The 22461-nt window shown below is 39.9% G+C and overlaps 1 long non-coding RNA gene across 1 annotated transcript; it reads left to right on the forward strand.

Annotated features, from left to right (window-relative positions):
- The first annotated feature begins 210 nt into the window (after positions 1–210).
- Positions 211–20443, forward strand: LOC117774414. Its single transcript, XR_004616073.1, has 4 exons — positions 211–221; positions 16855–16861; positions 17695–17700; positions 20379–20443. It is a non-coding gene; the product is annotated as an uncharacterized LOC117774414 (long non-coding RNA).
- Positions 20444–22461: the final 2018 nt, after the last annotated feature.

The following is a 22461-nucleotide window of genomic DNA, read 5'->3' on the forward strand; positions in this document are numbered from 1 at the left end:
ACTGGGCAGAACATCAAATAATCACAGGGAAGTTTAGGTTCAAGGTAGAAAAACATCTCTTGGTATCAGACAGATGCAAACATTAAGTAGAATTATACAAGGATGTTTCAGGTCAATCCAACTGAACTTTGAGCACAGTCATGTCAGGACAACAGGATCTGTAGATTTCAATAACAGGTCAGTTAGATTCAGTAAATTTCTACGACATACTCTACATTTTAGTTAGGTCCATGTCCCATCTGCCAACATGGAGGAGGTGAATTTTACATATTTCAGCCAGCTACCAAGGGGTGATCCAGATGATATGACTTCCCTTTTGAAAGGTGTCATGTCATCCATCATTATTTACAGTCTATGATTTCACACGTCTATAAATTTCCCCAATGTCCAACTCTGGGCATTTGAAAGTTTGCAATTATTACAATTCATTAATCTATTGAATTTACAATGCATGCTTGATGGCTGCATTGTTGCCCTGTTTTATATGTTTTCTTATTTCATTGGGTATTCAGCATACAGTAGTCACTATGGCCGTATATAATCACTGCATCATTTGATGGAGAGATTGCCACATTGTCCATAAACTGCTTAAATGTGAATTCAAGGTGCCAATCATTTGTTCTGACCATGACCCGATACATATGGTCATGTAGTTCCCCTTTTGTTATTTAACCTGCGTTAGACACTCAAAGAGCAATCTGCAGATTCTCTCAGCTGCACAGGGCATTCGAGCAGCTTTCAGCTCACACTTTGAGACCAAAAGCTGTTTTAGAATTACAAAGGCTGCGCTGCATTCTATTAATATTTTTCTCAGTAGTTGATAGGGGAAAAATTATTGACAATAGAGGGTATTTGATGTACCTTTAAAGAGATGGGTCTTTGTGTCCCATTCTAAAAAATGAAAATGTACCTGAAAGTGAAGGTTTCATGCTCTGCTGCACTGATGCAGTCATCTTTGGACGCTCTACTGGATGACAAGAAACTGATCAAAGGATCTGAGGGGTCTGGATGAACTTTTCAACAAGACACAGGAGCAGGAGAAGTTGAAAAATCAGTTATGACTGCAACTGATGTTGCAGAGAAAAAACAAAATGACCAAAACCTTTTCCTAAAAAGCCTGCTATGTTGTTTGGATGACAGAGTTTGATCAAATCGATCACAGTGTTAAATCTTACATCTTAACAAATAACGTCTGCAGCTTTAAAGTGAAAGAGATTTTACAGTAGATACAAGATTAAATACTGACGGGTTTGAATTGTGTTTTGACCAGCTACAGTCTGCATTAGCATGACTACTCTAATACCAAACACAATATATATTTATTTTGAGTATTTATTCATTCAATGTGAAAAAAGTGGTGTGATACACAGAAGACGCAGACGAAGATGTCAAGAGAGTTCGTGGTGATAAGAGCCGACACCGGTGTCTGTGTGTGTGTGTTCAAGAAAATCACGTGATCTCCGCAGCGGAGTTCATACGTCACTTCCTACCTCTGCCTGCTGCAGCTGGATGCTTCACCTCCGCCTGTAGTCATCATTAACTTTGCAGATCTACATCAAGGCTTGTAATTAAAAGGGAACTATTCCTGTCATCCGCTGTCCTTTTCCCATCAGCACTGCCTCTGTACCTCAGCGCCCAAGTTGTCTCCTTCCACCGCTGTTTTCGATAAACAGGATTATTCAGTGTCGCTGCTGTCAGAGCTGATAGGGATTTGTACAGTCTCAGGACAACAGAGCAAAACTGTACGAAGAAGGAAAATGTGGGGCAAGTTTGGTAACTGGTGTCAGTCAAGCTGCATGTTTCCTCTTTATGTCTGTAAATGAACAGCAGGAGATGCACTCCAGTGACGGATCTGTGAGATATTAATGCAGATTCTCGCCTCAGGGTTTTGGGTGCGTGAATACTTTTGTCACATCAGTCATAAGCCACGAGTGCGACTGCATTACTGCCGGTTCCTTCCAAGCTAATAAGGACATTTTCCTACATTTTAAAAATGAAATACCTAGTCGTGGTACAATGCGTACTTCTCAGAGTGCCATCCCATCCAGACATAGTTGAATAAACTTGTTTTCTAAAAAGGTTCTCGACAGAAAAGCTTTTTAAAGTTTATAACAACCCGAGGAGCCTGAAGTGCTCACCTGCCAGTGGTCGGCCATCAGGATGATTACCAATGTTGTTCCAATTACAACGCGATGGCTTCTCTCACGAGCAACTTAAAGTCCTTTTTTCGTCCAAAGTTAGTAGGGAAAAAGGAACAAAGGTGGTTTTGTATTTTTCGATATAGCCCGCTACCAATCCACTGTTTATAAAATTTAATCATAAAATACAATTTGATAAAGTAAAACAGGATTTCCCAAGTCAGGCCAAGTCAGTTTCCCCTGTCTACATGACAATGTCCTTCTCAGAATCTGTTTTAAATGAGGATGAAAGGTCAAAACGCATAGAAAAAGCTTTCTTTCAGAATAAGATACCCATGTGCACGTGGACAGGGCCGAGGTCTTGTTACAACACTCTCATGAGGGTTGATGATATCAGTTTATTTCCTGGCAGCGTGCAGTAATACTTCAGCTTGTTTATGAAACACTGTTTGAAAAAATAACTACATTACTTTGTATTGCACTCTCCTCTGTCACAAATAAACAACATGGGTAGAGAAGTCTTTCAGAGATAATAAATTCAATGAGGCTGTTATCTGCTAACAGGGGTAACGCAAGGTGAAGATCCTGCTCGCACTGCAAGCAGCTGGGCTGATGAATCATGAATCACTCAGAACTCTATTTTCCGCAGCTTTGTCCTCATTAACTTAAGCAGCAAAGTAAGATTAATAGACAACTTTACCGAATTATTTCAAAATGGCTTTAATGACGGATACAGGTGTTCTCCAAGCATCAATCTGCAGTCCTCCAATGAAAGTTGAGGACAAGAGGCTGCAGTCAAAGCTATCCAGTATGAAAATATCACACATGCAAACGACTAAGTCTAATGTTACCTGTAAAATCACTGTAACAATTTTGTCTCAACCAAACACTAACTACAGTGGTACTTCATACAGTGCGCTGAAGAAAATAACTATTTCCATCTCTGTACAATATTTATTCTGCCCTGTTTTTACAATTGTATCAAGAGAACACTTAAATAAAATAAATAAAATAAAAAAAAAGAATATGTATAAATGAAGACATCAGCCTGTAACATGGGAGGATGACTGGAATATGTCACGGCCTTCCTTCTGATCCTGCTTTGTGCAAACTGCAACAAGATTATTAAATCCAACTCTCTGATGACTTCTGACTCTATGCCAGTGCTAACAACACTGAGGCATCTTTGACTCATCCGAGCCTTTGAGTTCTGCCCCACATCTCTGCTTTTAAATAGTGGAAATATTTGGCAGCTTCTCTGCCTTCCTGTTGTCCTTGTACTATTCATGATTTCTTTTATTTTTCTGTTTTTATTTCCTGCCTAACCATATTTTTAACCTTGTAAATTCTTCTGTATTTCATAACCAGATTTAATGATGCACACTGAGCCTTTCTTATCTCATGGCCACTGTAAGACAACTTGCTCTCAACTATTCTACATACACAACAGGGATTATTGGTAGAAGCCATAGTGATTCAGATACAATACTGCATAGTCATTGGCCACGCAAACATGCACTCGCCATCTAATCTGATGAATGCAGTTTTTGTGAATGTATTCTCCGGCTTCCCAGGGCCCGTGCCAGTTGAGATGACTCCATGTTTGTGAGCTGAAGATGAGCCAGTGAATGCAGAACTTTATTTGTGAAGAAAACAAAAATATGATGATGCGTTCACTGGCTGTCTGATCAATGGGCATCATTTTGAGTGTGTATGGTTGTGTTTGGGGAGGCATAGCTGTCTGAATGCAAAGGCAGGTCAAGGCCATAGCTGGAGGGGAAGTGAACCGATCAGAGGCCGGTACAACTGCTGAGGTCCCCGGTCGGCCGTGCGGCTAATGTCTGCCTGCATCACACCACACCGAATCAACTCCATATCAGGGAGCGCGCACGCAGACACACAACTACACATTGTTGGGCAGCTGTGGTCGAGGGGGGATAGAGCGGTCATCCTCTTTCCAGAAGGTCGGCGGTTCGATCCCAGTCTTCCCCATCTGCATGCCGAAGTGTCCTTGGGCAAGATACTGAACCAAGAATTGGCCCTCAAAAGAAAAAGTGCTGCCTGTAGATGCACTGCATGAATGTGTGTGTGAATGAGTGAATGTCAATAACCTGTACTGTAAAGCAGTCTGAGTGGTCATCAAGACTAGAACAGCTCTATATACTGTAAATACAGACCATTTACAGACCATTTACGTCTTCTCCATCACCTACGCACACATGTAATCCGGTCTCTGCCATTTCTTTCCTCTCATATTAGCGAGGCAATAAGTGGTCAATTTAACACGAATGGACGACAGAGAGTTCAATCCAAGACTCCTCCATCTTCCATCGAGGACAAGAAGATTCACTCCACAAAGTGCTTTTGCTTTGTTTTTATTACAACAAGTTGCACTCCTTGTTGCTTGGAAATCAACCACCACTGTTACTGATATAAGGATCTGATGAGCTTCAGGATTGTCAGACTACAAATCCTGCATCATCCTGCTTTACAAGAATTTGTTTTTACTGTCTTGCCATGAGGACACTTAACCTCCGTGACTCACTCTCATTACATACCCCTTACTCCTGTTCTCTCAGGACTCATAGACCCCTATTGTTTTTAAAAAACACATTAAAAATAGCTTAAAGAGATACACTGCGGTGCTGATAAACATTAGCCATTAGAGCAGACAAGTGGGACCTTCTCCCAACTTAATAGGATGACTTATTGTACCACATGTTAATGCAGCCTGGACCACCACCTCGCACTATATCTGTAGATTTATTTTCTGCCAACAGAACAATTGGATAGTCCCGCACTATTTCCATTATTACACTAATTGGTGGTGTGCCAGAGTCCGGTCAAGAAGAATCCATCATTTAGAGTGATCGATTACATTCAGGGGAGTGTTAAGTTAAAAGCTCATCTCAGTGAGTTGTTTTATAGATTTTGGAAAACAGAAGATCAAGCATGACAGCATTTGTGATGGGGAAAAAAAGGAAACACTAGCGTTAACCAATCTAAAAAAATGTTTTGAGTGGGCTTTCATGTCTCCTATTGGTCAGATTTTTTGGTTTGTTTTTAGAGGCTTCCTCACTCAACAAAATTGAATTCGAGGAAAAAACATTCACTTTTGAAGTATACATCACTTACAAGAATGACTTTCAACAACACAAAAACACAAGCAGGCCCAGTGTGAGCGCTTTAAAAAGAAACCAGAAGGGCCAGTTTGAATACAGACAGTGCCGACATCACTCACATGATTGGATGAAATCAATGTTTAGGTGAGTGTGTTGCACACTTGGGAAAGTCTCTATCTGTCTGGTGAAAAACAAATGTCATTCTCGGTCAGTGCCTCCTTTGGCCTTCGGGTTGCCATCCGTTCAGAATTGTCATGAATGCACTCAGATCCCTGCCCTGCACTGTGCGCTCATCTTCAGGTTCAACGGCGACATCAGTCACTGCCAGCAGCTCGTCAGAACATTCCTCTCCCTGGGTTCTGAGTGACCTGCAGGGACGGAGGCATCACCTCGGTCTTCTGAGGCTGTGAGTGCGGAGGTTGGGTGACCAGACACTGCAGTTTCACAAACAGGATAAACTGAGAGGTCCTGACTTGGTCATTTAAAGTGAAATGAAAACAAAGGAAAAAATATGATTATGTGACCACTGACACCATATCAGCTATCCTTTAATGCACACACCCACAGTGCACACCGGAAACAGTGTGCAAACAGCGTGTGGACATGCAGCATAACACAAAAGAATGAACAAACAAATAAATTGAATAAAAATGAATTGACAAATAATTACTAATTGTAGAATGTTTAAAATATGCCCCAGCTAGGGATTTACTCTTGATTGATCATTTATTAACCTGGTCAACCTCCAGATCACCCGTTGCTCTGAGATCATTTATTTTGTCCTGCACACAATGACACTCAGGTGACAGGGTCAGGGCGATTATTCTTGTGTTTCTTGAATAATTAACTTTGGGTTTTGGATCATTGTTCTGCCTCTTCCAACTTTTGCTTTCTGGACTGACTTCAGGACACCTACAATCTTTTGATATTTAGTGTCTTTGCAGTGTCACTGGCTCCCGCACAACCCCAAAGCAGAATATTTCCACCCCAGTGCTGAACAGTTGGTGAAATGTTGGTTTCATCAAACCCAAACTGTGGAGAGAGATTCTTCTGTCCACCTCACTTGTTTACAAAATGACTCTGACTTATCCAGATGTTGCTTTGCTGACCTGAGACGCTGACTGAATGGTAAGGTCCCAGGTGAGGTTTACCTCGGATGACCTTTCCGTGTTGACCCTGTCTATTCATTAAAGGGTCCATATTGTGCAGAATACATTTTCTGGGCTTTTACTATCCGTAATTACTTGAAGGAGGTCAGTAGGTACCATCAAAGTATGAAAACAGCCACTCCATTCACTTTTTCAATGAGTCCATTTCAAGAAATACTCTTCTCTCAGGCCAACCCAGCCGGTACCAGTCCAGCCTCCAATCCCACCAACCCCGCTCCCCACCACCACCACCCCCCCCTCCTCCGTTAACAATTTTTAACACTGCACAATGAACGGTGCAGCATCACTTGGCAAGTTACCAAAGTTCTTAGGTTTTCTCTTACAAGTGTCTAGTTGCTGAAATGTTGGCACATGCTATAATTATTGTCACATTAGCAAAATGTTAATTCACATTTCAACGTCTGTTTCTTGCAAAGATTGCTTCTGCCACAAACATAAAAATTAAATTTGTAACTTTACAGGGTAAAAATATCCTGTTAATTCTCATTGATCTACTTTGGTTCAGCAAAAGCAATTTGAGGCTCCCTAAGTGCATCTTAGAAGCAGTGAAATAAGGATTAATAAGGATGTGCTGAAAAGTTTTTCCTTCCATATGTGACGACCCCCCCCGCTCCTGTTCTGTTTGTTTCTCTTCCCCTTTCAGGAAGTGGCAGCAGAGGGGAGGTCGTCAGGAAGATGGTTCACCTCAGTCAAACTGTCTAAAAAACAGGCGTGGTGGTTGTTTGTTGTCATTAAGAGCCAGAGATAGGTTTCATTGTTCGATGACCTCTAAGTGACAAGGTATTAATGACAGGAGCAGGGAGGGAAGTCGGGTGATGTTGGATTTAAAGTGATAAAGTACAAATTAATTGGAGGAGGAGGAGGAGGACAAAGTACAATGCCTATAAAAAGTATTCACCCCCCTTGGATGTTTCACCCTTTTGTTGCTTTTCTACATGAAATGGCTTTTGACAAGAATTTGCAAAAAAAAAAACTCTTTAATATCAAAGTGAAAACAGATTTTTACAAAATAATGTCAATTAATTAAAAATATATAAGGTAAAGTAAATGATTGCATAAATATTCACCCCCTTCAGGTCAGTATTTGGTAGATGCACCTTTGGCTGCAGTCACAGCACTGAGTCTGTGTGGATATGTCTCAATCAGGTTGGCACATCTGGACACTGCAATTTGTCTCCATTCTTCCTTGCAAAACAGCTCAAGCTCTGTCAGGTTGCTCGGGGATCTGGAGTGGACAGCTCTTTTCAAGTCCAGCCACAAATTCTCGATTGGATTGCGATCTGGGCTTTGACTCGGCCACTCCAGAACATTCACCTTGTTGTCTTCTGTGTAGCTTTTGCTGTATGCTTGGGGTCGTTGTCTTGCTGGAAAATAAATCTTCTCCCAAGTCGTAGTTCTCTTGCAGACTGAGTCAGATTATCCTCCAGGATTTGGCGATATTTTTCTGCATTCATGTTCCCCTCTACCTTTACAAGCCTTCCAGGGCCTGCTGCTGAGAAGCACCCCCAGAGCATGATGCTGCCACCACCATGCTTCACGGTGGAGATGGTGTGTTTGTGGTGATGTGCAGTGTTTGGTGTTCGCCAAACAGAGTCTAGTCTGATGGACAGAAAGCTCAATTTATGTCTCATCAGACCAAAGAACCTTCTTCCAATTGACCTTGGAGTCTCCCACATGCCTTTGGGCGAATTCCAGGCGAGATTTCATATGAGCTTTTTTCAACAGTGGCTTTCTCTTTCCCACTCTCCCGCTCTCCCATACAGCTTCGACTGGTGAAGAACCCGGGCAACAGTACAGTATGTACAGTCTCTCCCATCTGAGCCACTGAAGCTTTGAACTCCTTCAGAGTGGTCGTAGGTGTCTTGGTGGCCTCCCTCACCAGTCTTCTTCTGGCCCGGTCACTCCGTTTGTGAGGACGACCAGCTCTAGGCAGATTTAAACAAGTGCCATACTCCTTCCATTTCCTAATGATGGATTTAACTGAACTCTGTGGGATGTCCAGTGAGTTGGAAATCTTTTTGTAGCCATCTCCTGACTTATACTTTTCAATGATCTTTTCTCTGAGTTGCTTGGAGTGTTCTTTTGTCTTCATGTTGCAATTGTAGCAGGAATCCTGATGAACCAGAGACTGGACCTCCCAGACACAGGTGTTTTTATACTCCAATCACTTGACACACATCAACTGCACTCAGGTGATCTCCATTTCACTCATTGTGATACTGCTGGCATCAACTAGCTGGACCTCTGTTGAATTAGGTCAGTCACTTTAAAGGGGGTGAATATTTATGCAAACACTTATTTTACACTATATATTTTTAATTAATTGACATTAGTTTGTAAAAGTCTGTTTTCACTTTGACATGAAAGAAGCTTTTTTTGCAAATTCTTGTCAAAAAAGCCAAATTATATTGACCATGATTTCATGTATAAAAGCAACAAAAGGGTGAAACATCCAAGGGAGGTGAATACTTTTTATAGGCATTGTATACCACAAACACTGATCATTAGCCTCATGGAACTACCAGTCATAGTTGTTGTTTGCTTGATCAATGCGTAATCATGATGAGGAAGGTAATATTACAAGAATAAAGTCACAATTAAGAATAAAGTCATAATTCTACAAAATAAACTTAGTGAGAATAAAGGCGGGGGGGGCAAACAACAAATATGGTTGCCCAGGTTGGAGGATTTGTAGGAAATAACATACTGATGATGATGTTCATGATGTTGTGTGCACCAATAAAATGAGTAACTCACACAATTTAAGCATAACTTTCTTTTAAAGGGTTATATAAATATTTACCTCTTGTGATAAGCAAACTGCTGGCACCAGCACATTGCCATGGCTCAAAGGAGCCATTTGTATCTGAAAATAGTCATGATCCGTCTAAATAAGCGGCTTTGTGTTAAAGCTCGTGTTGCTATGACAACAGCAGCAGAAACATTGCAGTGTCAGAGTTGGAGAAGTGGAACAGGGTCCTGGACGCTAAACATGACATTTCCTTTTGGACAAACCTAAGAAGAAAAATCCACCAGCTTTGTATTCATCATTATAAAAGTGTACAGATCCACAGACTCTTCATTTGAAGACCTAACACATGTTTTTATGGGATCATGTGTCTATTCAGCCCCATAGAATAAATCATCTTTGGTGGCGACTGTCAAGTCAGAGTTCATGTAAATCAAGAGCTCTGCTGTATGATACATTAGAACATGCTTAAAGAGGAAGTACCTATGCTGTCAGTCTTTTACTAATGTTACAATGCCGCTCGACTTTTAACACAATCCAAAAAACTTAACCACATCACTCCTGTTTTAGCATCCTTGCACTGGCTGCCTGTCTTTTTTAGGATTGATTTCAAACTTCTTTTAAAGCCAAGCATGGGCTGGCCCCTCCCTTTATCTCAGACCTTTTATCTCCCTCTGGTAAAGTGTTGCTAGCCATTCCAAAATCAAGGCTGAAAACCAAAGGAGCCCTGAATGTGAGGGCCGCTACATTTCAATCTGCCAGAAGAGATTAGACAAGAAGAATCAGTTGCCTGTTTTATCTCCCTTCTTAAGACACATCTCTATACAAAATCTTTTATCGCATGATGTCTATGACTTTTATTATCTGTATCTTTATAATTTTTGGACTCTGATTGTTTGCGAATTTCACATTGTTTGTTGTAAAGCACTTTGTATTCAAAGGGTTTTACAATTAAAGTTTGTATTATTGTAACAATTTCATGCTGTTCTTTGCTTTTGAATGTATCCCTCTGTGTATTCACACGCCACAATTTTCCAACGCCCTCACTCGATTCACATTTCTAATTTTACAGCTTGGTGCAGAATACATTGTGTCATTTATGTATTAATTTTCTATTTATTGACATAATTCAACACAAAATTCTTGGCAATGCAACCCTGAGCCCTTAAAAAAAGGAATATCTCATTTCACAAAATTCACTCCTCTGACTCATGTCTTTATAGAATCATCTTTGACAGCCAGTTCAGCTTCAAGGCTTCTTGGAAACATGTGCAACAGCATGGCACGTCCTGATTTGGGATTTTCTCCCATTCTGCCCTCTCAGATTCCTTCAAGCTTGATTGAGTTGGACTAGGGGGCGTAGTGAGCAGTTATCTTCAAGGCTTTCCACAGATTCTCAATAGGAAGTCTGGGCTTTGACCAAGGTTTCTCAAAGACTTCCACATGATTGTCTGAAGCCTTTCCAGTTTTAATTTGGCTTGGGGTCAGTTTCCTGTTTCACAGCCTCAACCAGATGTGTCTGTGTGAGTGTCCACAGTTAGAGACTATTCTATCTCTAACTGTGTTTGTGTCCTTCTGATTCATGAACGTGACTTAGCCATCTCAAGGACACTCAAAAGAATGTGGACTCAATCAAGAGTGACTCTGCAGAGAAGCCGGTAGAACACTTTCACTTTTAATTAATATATGGAAGGAAAATGTTGACTGTTGGAATTTCACACCTAATCCTGAAGTCAGTCTGACATTCTGTTGCATGTTCAGGCTATTCATATATTATGATAATTGTCAGGATGTATTGACATTTAAACTCTGATAGCATTTGATTGTCCAATGGGTTTGTTCAGATTTTAAACAAGCCTGACTTCACCGTTATTACACGGAGGAAATGTTGTGTCCGTAAAGTAGTAATACAAACGAAAAAATAAATATGAGCATATACTGCCTCATGAGAAATAGCTATGGTGTAGCTTTGTTTAGCATCATGCTAGTCATGCAAGTTTGGTTGCAGGATCATTTGTGTTTATTCGTGATACTTGCGCGAGCAACGCCGGTAAACACAACCCCTCTTTGACCATTCTCTGGAAAAGAGGAGAGGACTACTGGCTGAAATGATTGCATTTGCTGCGTTGTACCTGTTGTGCAAATTGCTGGAGAAGCCAAGGCCCTCCTGTGTGGCTCCACAAGACCATTCAGAAGTATATACAGCTTGGGGAATTCAATATTCTCCTCCAGGTGCTGAGTCTAGATAACTGTCGTCTCCAGCACTACCAGAAGTTGACCAGTGGGCAATTTGACCATCTGCTACCTCAAGTTTGGTGCCAGGATCTGTCTCAAGTTAGTTTCATTCCCAACACTGAATCTGATTTGCTTTCACTACATTGCATCATGTGAATTTGTAAAGACCAGATACTAAACAGAGACTCAGTCTCAGAAATCAGACAGGGTACAAAGACAGGGCACATAGACTAAATTCCAGTTTAATGACCATTTCGGGTCAGAAACCAGAAAATCAGTCCACATGGCAAAAAATCCCAAATAAGCAAAACACGTCAAAGTTACACACGGGCTAGGCAGGCTCGGACTAACAAAGGTAATAAAGGGAGGATGTAAAGTAACAGACACAGGAGGGGTTGATTTCAAATTAAAAGAGGAAGTGAGTACAAAAATAATGGATTATCACTGAATTTCTTTGAGTACTAATGATATTCAGTTTGTAAAATACATTCATGTTAGACAATTCTTCGAGTGCAACAGTGTTGTTGGTGTCTTATCAATCAATCAATCAATCCAGTGTTGTTTGTACAGCCCACATTCACAAATCCCAATTTAACGCATAGATAAGACCTTGTCTCTACTGGAGTGAGAAAAACTAACAACCGCAACTTTTATTGGGGGGAAAAAAACATAGAAACCTCAGAGAGAGCCACATGTGAGGGATCCCTCACCCAGGACGTACAAGAGATGCCCCATTTAACAGAGCATGCCAACAAAATAATGAGAACATTTATCAGAAAATAGTTTCTAACATAAACTGAGAGGTGTATAAATGTATTTCCTCTACAGAAAAAGTTTGGTAGAAATGAAAGGAGCAGCAATGATAATAGCAATATTGCCAGTAATAGTATATGTGGGCAGTCATGTTGTATATCTAAGCAATGTAGTTTTAATCATAATCCCAAATCAGCTCCACAATCCCTGATCCATTATGTTTGAATCCATATGGGAAGTATTGGCATATGATTGTGCATAACAAAACATAACTACCTTCTAATCTATTAATGGGGGAAAAGAAATGCATGCATTGTCTATTTCAACAAATTGTGTTCACGCACACTCACAGAACTCACATCAGCTTATTATCTACATATTGCATTACCTTTAAATACAATTAACAACTAGCGGCTAATATTTCCATAAATACTGATTTGTCGTTGTTTGTTATAGCTGCCATAGTAATTTTTGAATGTATTTTTTCCTTTAATGTCATACATTTTTATATAATATGAGAATTTATTGGCAGACTACTGAAACCTAATGGACTTTAATTGCAACAATGATTTAGCATTCAGATTTAAATTTAATACGGAAACAAAGGGTGAAGAAAATGTTTCTGGAAATCTAAAATTATAAGGCATATATAGAAAAAAATCATAATGACAATATAATTTCTTTTTTTTATGAAGATCCAGTTCTATCTAAAGCCAGAAACATAAACACAACAATCAATCTAGTCATACAGACAACTTTGATGAACAGTTTTCAGAATTATTAATCTACTGAGCAGAAAACACTGTGTGATAGCGCTCTGTGATTTAAGAGCAGCTGCTGTGGAATCTTCCAGAAGTGATTTTAAACCCTGGTGTTCTGTTTGACCTTGATTCTGAAGTGATGACAATCCACCATTACTTCTGTTCGGGCACAAGCCATCTGTAAAACAAGATGCTCATCTGCTCTGAATGTGTGAGTGCTACTGACAGTACCCTGTACATCATCATAGTGGAACCAGTTGTTTCTCTAAGATAATTTAAAAATGTCGATGTTTTTTATTCCAATTTCATAAAATGTTATTATCTTTTCTTTTTTTTTTAGATGATTGGAATCCGGTTGAAGCAAAAGGCCGCCAACACTGAGTCTGGTTCTGCTAAAGGTTTCTTCCTGTAAAACAGGAGGGTTTTTTATTTCTCCCCAGTTGCCAGTATTTGCTCGTGAACTGTTGGGTTTCTCTATAAAATTGTAAGGTCTCTACCCTAATGTCCCTTGACATAATGTTATGATGTCACGCTATACAAATAAAATTGAATTGAAATGGAATGAAGGGGCTGCTGAGAGTTCACTCTATTCATTCAACAATTTTTTTGTAAGAAAAAGAAAAGCTGTAATATTAGTTCCCAGCATGCATTGTTCTCAGAGCTCAAAATATGCAGGAAATTTTTGTATTTTTGAGAAAACTAGTGTGATGGAAACTTTAATCCATGTTTCTTTCCAGAGTAATAGAAACTGTGCTCAGTCACTTTATCCATGAACTCTAGAAGCAGCTGCATGTTGTTTTTGTTCTGACACAAAGTGATCATGACAAGAGCCACGGCTACAAGTTCCTCATGATAAATGAAGAGGTGACTCATCTAAGTAAAAATAAATAAATAACTAATTTATGTATACATTTCGTATATGTATGTAGGATTCAGCATCTTTACATCATTTTTTGACAGTTTACATAACAGGTCAAGATATGTTATAGTGGATTTAAGAGAAATTTGACCAGGTACAGAATATGGGCTTTTAAGACTATTTTATTTACTATAAATCTCTTATTGTCAAAACTGTGTCAGACTATTTTTGCTTGAGTTTGGTTCTTAAAGTTTATTCCAGGCAATGCAGATTTCCTGAAAAGGAGTGCAGAGAGGTGGTTTCATGGCACAGAGTAATGGGGACACCCGAATGGATAGGTGCCCTGTGAATTAAACACTTGTTCAAGTTAAACTATGGGGTTATGGATACGTTTGGTTATCTATGCTGAATAAACCAAAGGGATTTTATTCTTGACTGTGCCAAGAGTTGGCAGCGCCTGGGCTAGATTTTTCAGATTCCCCTGGATTATTCTTTGATTTTAGATTCTGGATTCTCCTTGATGAAGGAGATGGCGAGACACCACTGAACTTGACCATTTCCTCATACGAAGGAATTGGATCAAGATCACACTTTTGCTGAGAAGGAGACCATCCACTCTTTAATTCCCAACACTTGTGGGGTGGGATTGTTAAACCCCATCTGGCTACTTGTTTTTTGACTGACCTAAAGACTGAAACTGACTTGGCTAATTTTTGTTTACTGAAGAAACTAAACTGAACTCGATTAAGGAACTAAGTGAACTTGAACAAACCCAAAGGATCCAGAACTTTAAAATGTTCTGTATTGCAGTTTAAAATGATATTCATTGGTTTTCATAATTGAACAGGATAATAACCAAAATGCATATCACCAAAATAGAAAGATAAATTACACATCCTATCTAAACATAATCACATCACATCCATAGGTCAATGAATGTACTGTATGTACAAGGCAGGAGAATTATGGGAGAGAGAGGGGCTCACAAAATGATATTCTCAAAATAGGCCTGGAATGGAGACCACGTAGCTACACATTGAGCTTTTCCACTGGAGCTGAATGTAAGTTTCTCCAGCTTTAGGCAGCCCAATAAGTCTTTCACCCAATGTTACGCCCCACGATTATGTGGCCCTATGGGGCGAACAACATCTAAGATAACTGACCACCACTGACACGAATCAACAACAGAAAGCTTCAAAGCAGCCGAACCATGGGATTTATTAACATCAAACGACACAATACACATTTTAACCCAATGTTAAAATCCCAGGCTGAGGACCAGCAAAACCAGCAGTCCCCACACTGGAAGCCCCTCTTATAAACATGACACAGGAGTTTTTAAAGAACCTCCATTCACTGGCCAGGTGCACCTCATTGATGACTGGTCGGTTTAATCAGGGTGGAGCTAGAGGAGAGACAATAGAAAAACAGGAACACATAGAGCCATAACACCCAATGATTGTAGGTGGGCAAGAAAGTACATTTTCAATTGAGCAAGATGATAAGTCGAGCTAGTAGTGTATCAGGTTGCGGATGTGATATTGGACAGCCCACTGGAAGAATCCCAGTGATGCACTCTTAAATGCACTACATGTTTTTTTCCTCTGCAGAAGTTCTAGAATACCTCCAGTTAACAGGAACTTGTGGCTCCACTTGCAATTTTTGTCTGCCCTTCTTTTTCCATCCCCTGCTTCAGATCCAGATATTTGAATACTCTTGGCATGTTGGATGGGTTACAGAGATAAACAGGACAAAAGTTAATGTAATTAAGTGAAATTATAATCAATTTAAATTAATGATCTAAATCTAGATCAACCAAACTCACAGTTTGGAAACAACATAGCATTTGGTCCTTATAGAAAAAAAAATTTGTTCTATTTCTTACTTGTTCACTCCTATTTCTAAGAAGAAACAAGAAGTTGCACTGCACCAGCCTAATATCGAATGAGTCTAGGATGTCTCTCATTTGAGTTTATAAACACAACACTTTGTAGAATTACAGTGTTAATTTGCTTTTCTGTGAATGAGGCAGAAAGACCAATACAATGAGAAGACATGATCAGGCCTGAATCTTATTGTTGCTGGGTTTTCTTTAAAAGTTATGATGTAAAATCACAATGAAAACATTAGAGAGAGATAACTAATGAATAAAATAAGTGGTTGCTGAAAGAAATTGGTAAAACAGAACATCAACACATCCAAATCAAATTAAATTACTGAGTAACTGCCATCAATTCTCAGTGACACACACACACACACACACACTCACAAACACACACACACACACACACACACACACACACACACACACACAGACACAGTAAATTTTTAGCTCTGCTGCGAAGATCACGTGATTTTGCGAGCTGTATGAAATGAATGGCAGGTGTTCCATAGTGGATACATACTGTATTGGTCATTTGTGACCGTAAAAATTATGATTTATGGTAATCAAAAACACAATATTTAATGAATACTTCGAATATAATGTATAATGATGAAATAAATTGATTTAGAAGATATAGCAAAGAAACACTCAGCCATGCATGAAATAACATAGGAGATGGAGATGGTTCATTTCTGACCCATGTGTTTAAAATTGAGGTAGAAATATAAAATTTATGTTTGTTCATAAAGTAATGAAGGAAAAATAAAAATAATGATTTGTGGTGATCAAAAACAAGATATTTAATGAATATCTGGAATAATAAATGATAAAATACATTTATTTTAAAGATATAGCATGATGTGCATTCGAAGTGTAGTGATACAAACATATTTGTATTCAAAAAGAAAATTAAAATAAGGATTTGTGATGATCTAAACCAAGGTAATTGAGGAAGATCTGAAATTTGGAACGATGAAAATTAATTAACTGCAAAAATATCGAAAATAAAAACTGAGTTGGGTCACTTTTGACCCATGTTGTGTATCAAAGGGTTAATAACAATGCATCCTGGCAGGGTTGTCTACAGACCACTGCTAGCAGATTTATATGTGAAATAATGCAGAGCCTCCAAGCTTTTCAATTCCCATTGGATTAATGGGAATTTAATTGTATCAAAAGTGAGCCCTATTGTGTGGGCAAGTTAAATGAGGAAGTGATTCATTTTACTCCCAACGAGGTTTATCATGCTATAGAGCAACTAGCTGATAACAAAGCTAGTGGCAAGGATAACATCACTGCGGAGCATCTTAAGTTAGCCTGCCCCAGAGTAGCAGCACTGCTGTCCATCTGCCTCACAGGGCTGATGACACATGGTATGCTGCCAGACACCATGCTGACAGTCACATTAGTGCCAGTCATTAAGGACAAGGCAGGTAAAATAGGGAGTTTGGACAACTATAGACCCATCGCCTTAGCCAGCATTCTTTCAAAGGTGTTAGAAAAGATGCTACTAGATAGACTAAGTGAGTTCATTTACACCACAGAAAATCAATTTGGTTTTAAGTCTAAGCACAGTACAGATCTATGTATCTATGCCTTGAAAGAAGCTGTTGAATCCTACAGAAGGCAGGGCTCTACAATGTTTCTAGGGTTTATTGATGCTTCCAAGGCATTTGACAGAGTAAATCACCATAAGCTTTTTACTAAACTCATGCTTAGGGGTGTGCCTGGATGCATCATACGAATCCTGGTTTACTGGTATGCCAACCAAGGTATGCAGGTTAAATGGGGAAACAGCCTATCCTCACCCTTCAGTGTAGGCAATGGGGTACGGCAGGGGGGGCTTCTGTCTCCAGCCCTGTTCAACCTATACATGAACAACCTGTCGAAGCAGTTGGGGAAGTGTAAGACAGGTTGTCTGATAGGGAACACTCTGTTAAACCATCTGATGTACGCAGACGATTTGGCTATTATGTCCCCCAGCACTGTTGGGTTCCAGCAGCTGTTGGATATATGCTCCGAGTATGGGGTTGAGTTTGACGTACAGTACAATGCAAAAAAGAGTGTTGTATTGATATGTAGGACCAAGGAAGATCAGAAGCTACACTTTCCAATGTTTTACCTGTCAGGGAAATCCCTCTGTGTATCTAACTGTACGAAATATCTTGGGCACATCATCACTGACAAGATGGAAGATGATGCTGACATGTACAGGCAGAGACGAAAGTTGTATGTCCAAGCAAACATGTTAGTCAGGAAATTCCACTACTGTTCTGATGATGTGAAAGTGAGCTTGTTTCGTGCTTACTGTACCCCCATGTATGCAGCCCCATTATGGGGCAGCTACAAAAAGGAGACCCTGCGCAAACTTCAGGTCGCATACAATGACTGTCTGAGGATACTGCTGAAAAAGCCCAGGTGTAGCAGTGCTAGTAAGCTCTTTTGTGACTCAGGGCTAAGCACTTTACAGGCTCTCTTGAGGAACCTGATGTTTAAGTTTATGTCTCGACTTGATGAATCACAAAACTGTATTATAATGATGCTCACAAGCCCCAGGTGCAGCTCGGTCAGATATCAATCATATCTGTGGAAACATTGGTATGGGTGCCTTTTAAGACTCTCATGAATAAGAGTATGTTTGTATGTGTTTATGTATCTGTTTTCTTTTTTCTTTATGGTGTATGTCTTGCTATTGGGTCTAGAGCCTGTAATAAAGTTTAACTAACTAACTAACTAACTAATGGCAAATGTCATTGATTCACCAGTATTAGCACAGATGTTCAACAACCTGTTGTAGGGGTAGGGAGAAGGAGGGGAATGGGATTGGGCCTAAGTCTGTGTCACCGCTTTTTCACTCGGAGATATTTGTTTTGTTTCATTTTTGCGTCATTTTTGCGTCATTTTTGAGCCACTCGCTCGCTGTGAATCCAGTTGGGGATCCCCTGCTGTGTTCAAACATCAAATTCTCCTGAATTTCTACAGACTTTGTACTTGGAGGCCAGGGGGAGAAAATCTGTAGAAACTGCTGAGTGATTCACTCGGACATTTGTGTTCACACATTCACCTCCTCCGCAGAAAATATGGAGGAACTGTGGAGTTCAGTGCATGTCTGAAAGTAACAAATGTGTACACAGCCTGCAGACATCAAGACCTGAGTCAGAAAAGTCAAACCTCCTCACTGCTGCTCATTAAAATGAATACTGTGAGTGCTCGGTAATAAGTGAAAGTGAGTCAGATGAGTCTATCAACATTTTGTGTCCTCTCTCCTATCTGGAATGTGGTGACTGGACAACCAGACTATTAATCTGTTCAGAGAGACTTCACTGAGGAACACAACTGAACTGAAACTATGTGAGGGAAAAATATTGAGGAGGACGTGTCCCTCGGAATGAAATTATACCTCTGGCCTTTTAGCAGGAAACAGGAAGTGAACTGCGGTCACCAGGGCAGAAGTCTGACATGTGACAACATCCTACTGAGATAAGAGATGAGAGTAACTATGCCAAAGAGGAATCTGCCATTTGAATGTAGTCAATAAAACATTTTAGTAAAATGCTGGTTATATTCAATTCAATTTTATTTGTCACACGCCAAAGCATGACATACTTTATCTCAAGGCACTTTACAAACTAAGGCCAAGAAATAAAAAATGATAGAGAAACCCAACAGTTCCCACAATGAGCAACACTGTGGAGAGAAAAAGACTCCCTCATTAAATGGAAGAAACCTCTAAGAGACCCAGGCTCAATGTGGGCGGCCATCTGCCTCGACCGGTTGAGGTGAAAGGTAAAAAAATGGGGAACAGAGGACGAGTGGGTGGAAAAGAGGGGAGAGGAGAGAGGGGGACCAGGGCCAGTTGTGTAACCACCATATTTAAGCTCTTGATTGATATTGAGAAAACTGTTTCAAACATATAGGCTCTAAGATGAAGTTTAAATACAGACAGTCAGACACAGTATTAACTGGCCTTCAACTCCGGACAGGACCCACTTCAGGGACAGTATACTCTCCCTTAGTTATTGGGACAGGCATTTGCTGGATCTAAGTGCTCTTCAAGGACAGCAGGGGGTAGAACTAAATCTGGTCCATGAAAAAATGTCAACAAAACTGAAATCTATTTACATAATTTGTAAGGAGCTATAATTCAGAAAACACTTAAATGTTCTTTAAGGACAGAGTTTTATGGCTTATCCAGCACGCAGGCAGTTGCCGGTCCATTGATTCAGAGAAGGGTTTTATGCATTGGTATGTGTACATTTTCACACTAACAACTTTAACATATATATCATGCATCTGATACAGAGGCCCCTTAATAGAATTGCACACTGGTGGGCACCGGGGGGCCCCACAACCAGAGACAAAAGGATCTGTATCTATAGATCAGTATGAATACATGTAATAAAATGATAACTAATGTCTCAAACATCATTTACTCCAAAAGTGAAAGTAAGATATTATCGGTGTTATTTTAACACTGCTACTGACATTACTCTAACATTACAATTGTCATTGCTGCTCCCTTCATCTCTATCAGACATTTTCTTATGTGATATTACTTTAAACATTGACGCACCTTCCCATTATATTAAAAAACGTTTTCTTCCAATCAGTGTTGTAAATATTGTAATTGTGTTGATGGTATCAGTTACACGTGGTATCTATTGCACCTCTCTCTGAGGTTAATACATTTGTATCCACTTTTCAAAGGGTTTTTTGGTAGTTTCTTCTTACTCTTGTTGAAGGTTAAGGACAGAGGATGTCGCACCTTGTTATGAGACACATTGTGATTTGTGAATATGGGCTATACAAATAAAATTTGATTGATTCCAGGTGATTTCCTCCAAGAGCTTCACTGCAGTGTCCTTCAGGTTGAATTCAGCGAATTTGGATCAAGATCAAGTGACTGAGTCTGCAAGTCGATGATATTCTGCCTCTTCAACCTGCTTTGGCTGTAGGTTTAGACTGATGAAATATCATCAATTGAGTTTTGATGCCTTTGGCTGAATCTGGGCATTGAATGTTCCTTTTGACCTCTGCATCCATCCTGTTGCCTCTGTCAGCTGTGGTGTCATAATAAATGACAGTGTGCCAGTTGCATTGGAGCCACATATGCCATAGCAGAACAAACACGATGCTGTGTGGTGCCTTTTGTCATGAGCTGTTCGTTTTTTGCCTGAACTTTCATATCTTTCCATCATTTTGACAGAGGGTGGTTTTTTCTGTCATCCATAGAACCTTGTTCCAGGACTCAACCTGTGGATAACAGCCTGGCCTTTCTGTTTTCTAAGGCCTTTGTGTTTACCACGAGTTAAGTACTTGTGGTAAATTGTCTCTGGTTGCGTCCTGGTGACCATTCGCAACCTGCTGTGCGGTCACTTGTGCTCCTACAGCTTGTTTGCCATTTTTTACTTTTCCTGTGCCTGACTTCTTTTGTAGAAAGGACCCAACAGTTGATTTGAACAATCCAACTCAAAAATACATATATCTTTTTTTTAAACTTCTTTCTCATCATATTGAAGCCAAATGGCACTTCTCACCTCTGAGACACTTTTGGCTTTTTGTGCATGATCTGATTGCAGTTTGTGCACTTTCTTATTTCGTGTCAAAAAAGGGCTTCATCTCCAACACTGTTTCGGTTGGGTTGATTGGAGTTGACTGTAGGTGTGAATGTAAGCCTGAATGGTTGCTTGTCTACTTGTGTTGGCTCCATGATATACTGGTGTGGTGGCCAAATCACAAAACCTAATTCCTTTGCAAGGATCACACAAAGCAATGAAAAGTAGTTCAAAGTTGCTTGCAGAATAAAGGAATGAACAAAAAATGGTTCAAAAACAAGTCCAAAAAACAAACCAAAAAATTATTAAAAAGTCAAAAGAAGGTAACAACTAGAAACTGAACAATAGCAGGAAGTAGAACTAAATAAAATGCAAGACGAGAAGACGAGAAGTACTTATGTACAGTCCATTTGAGTCACCACAGCTGCGTTGCAACCTGTCCAGCGTGTATCCCGTTTTAACCCCCCCCCCCCCTCAAAGGATAAATGGCATGGATGGATGGATGTACTAAGCCCTTTATGGTAGTTCCCATTATTTAATTTCAAATGAAATGTGAGGAAGCACAGCACCTAAAGAGCAAGCAATGTGTGGCTGTCTAAGTCTATTGCTTTACATGGATCTAAGTAATGTATGCCAGCTAGGGTCGGGCGGATGGATGATGCCATCACGATGTTGAGCCAAGATCATGATGAGCTGCTGGTATAACTATGTATTTCCTCAAAGAAAAGTTGGGTTATGTACTCAACTAAATGGCAATAACCGATTCAGTCAAAAGAAACGCTGGTACAGGAAGTGTTGCAAACAATTACATCTGTGACACATTCAAAAAATAAACATTTGAACAGTGGTAAAAGATCATCTCTAGAACAACAGTGCGGCATTACCACAGCTGAACCACAGACAGTGTTACCGCTCTAATCTGTTAACATGGGCTCCAGAATTAAAAGTAAGCTGTTCTGCGGCCGTTCCGCAGCCAGTGTGGCCCGGGCATCAGATCAGTTTATTGTAATCATTAGTTTATAATAGCTCCTTGCATCTTATTATCACATAAGACTTTTTTTTAAAAATCCTGCTTGTTTTCACCTGCTTCTCAGGAGGTGAGTCTGTTTGTATCGCAAAAAGCAGAAAGTCAATGACCATTCCCGTTCTTTCCTATTTCCGTCTTAAACTAATCAATATATTGCTGTTATTAACACTTTAACCCCCCCACATGGCATCATATGCCAATCAAGTTG

The sequence above is a fragment of the Hippoglossus hippoglossus genome, chromosome 14 (assembly GCF_009819705.1).
Source record: "Hippoglossus hippoglossus isolate fHipHip1 chromosome 14, fHipHip1.pri, whole genome shotgun sequence".
NCBI classification, from domain to species: Eukaryota; Metazoa; Chordata; class Actinopteri; order Pleuronectiformes; family Pleuronectidae; genus Hippoglossus; species Hippoglossus hippoglossus.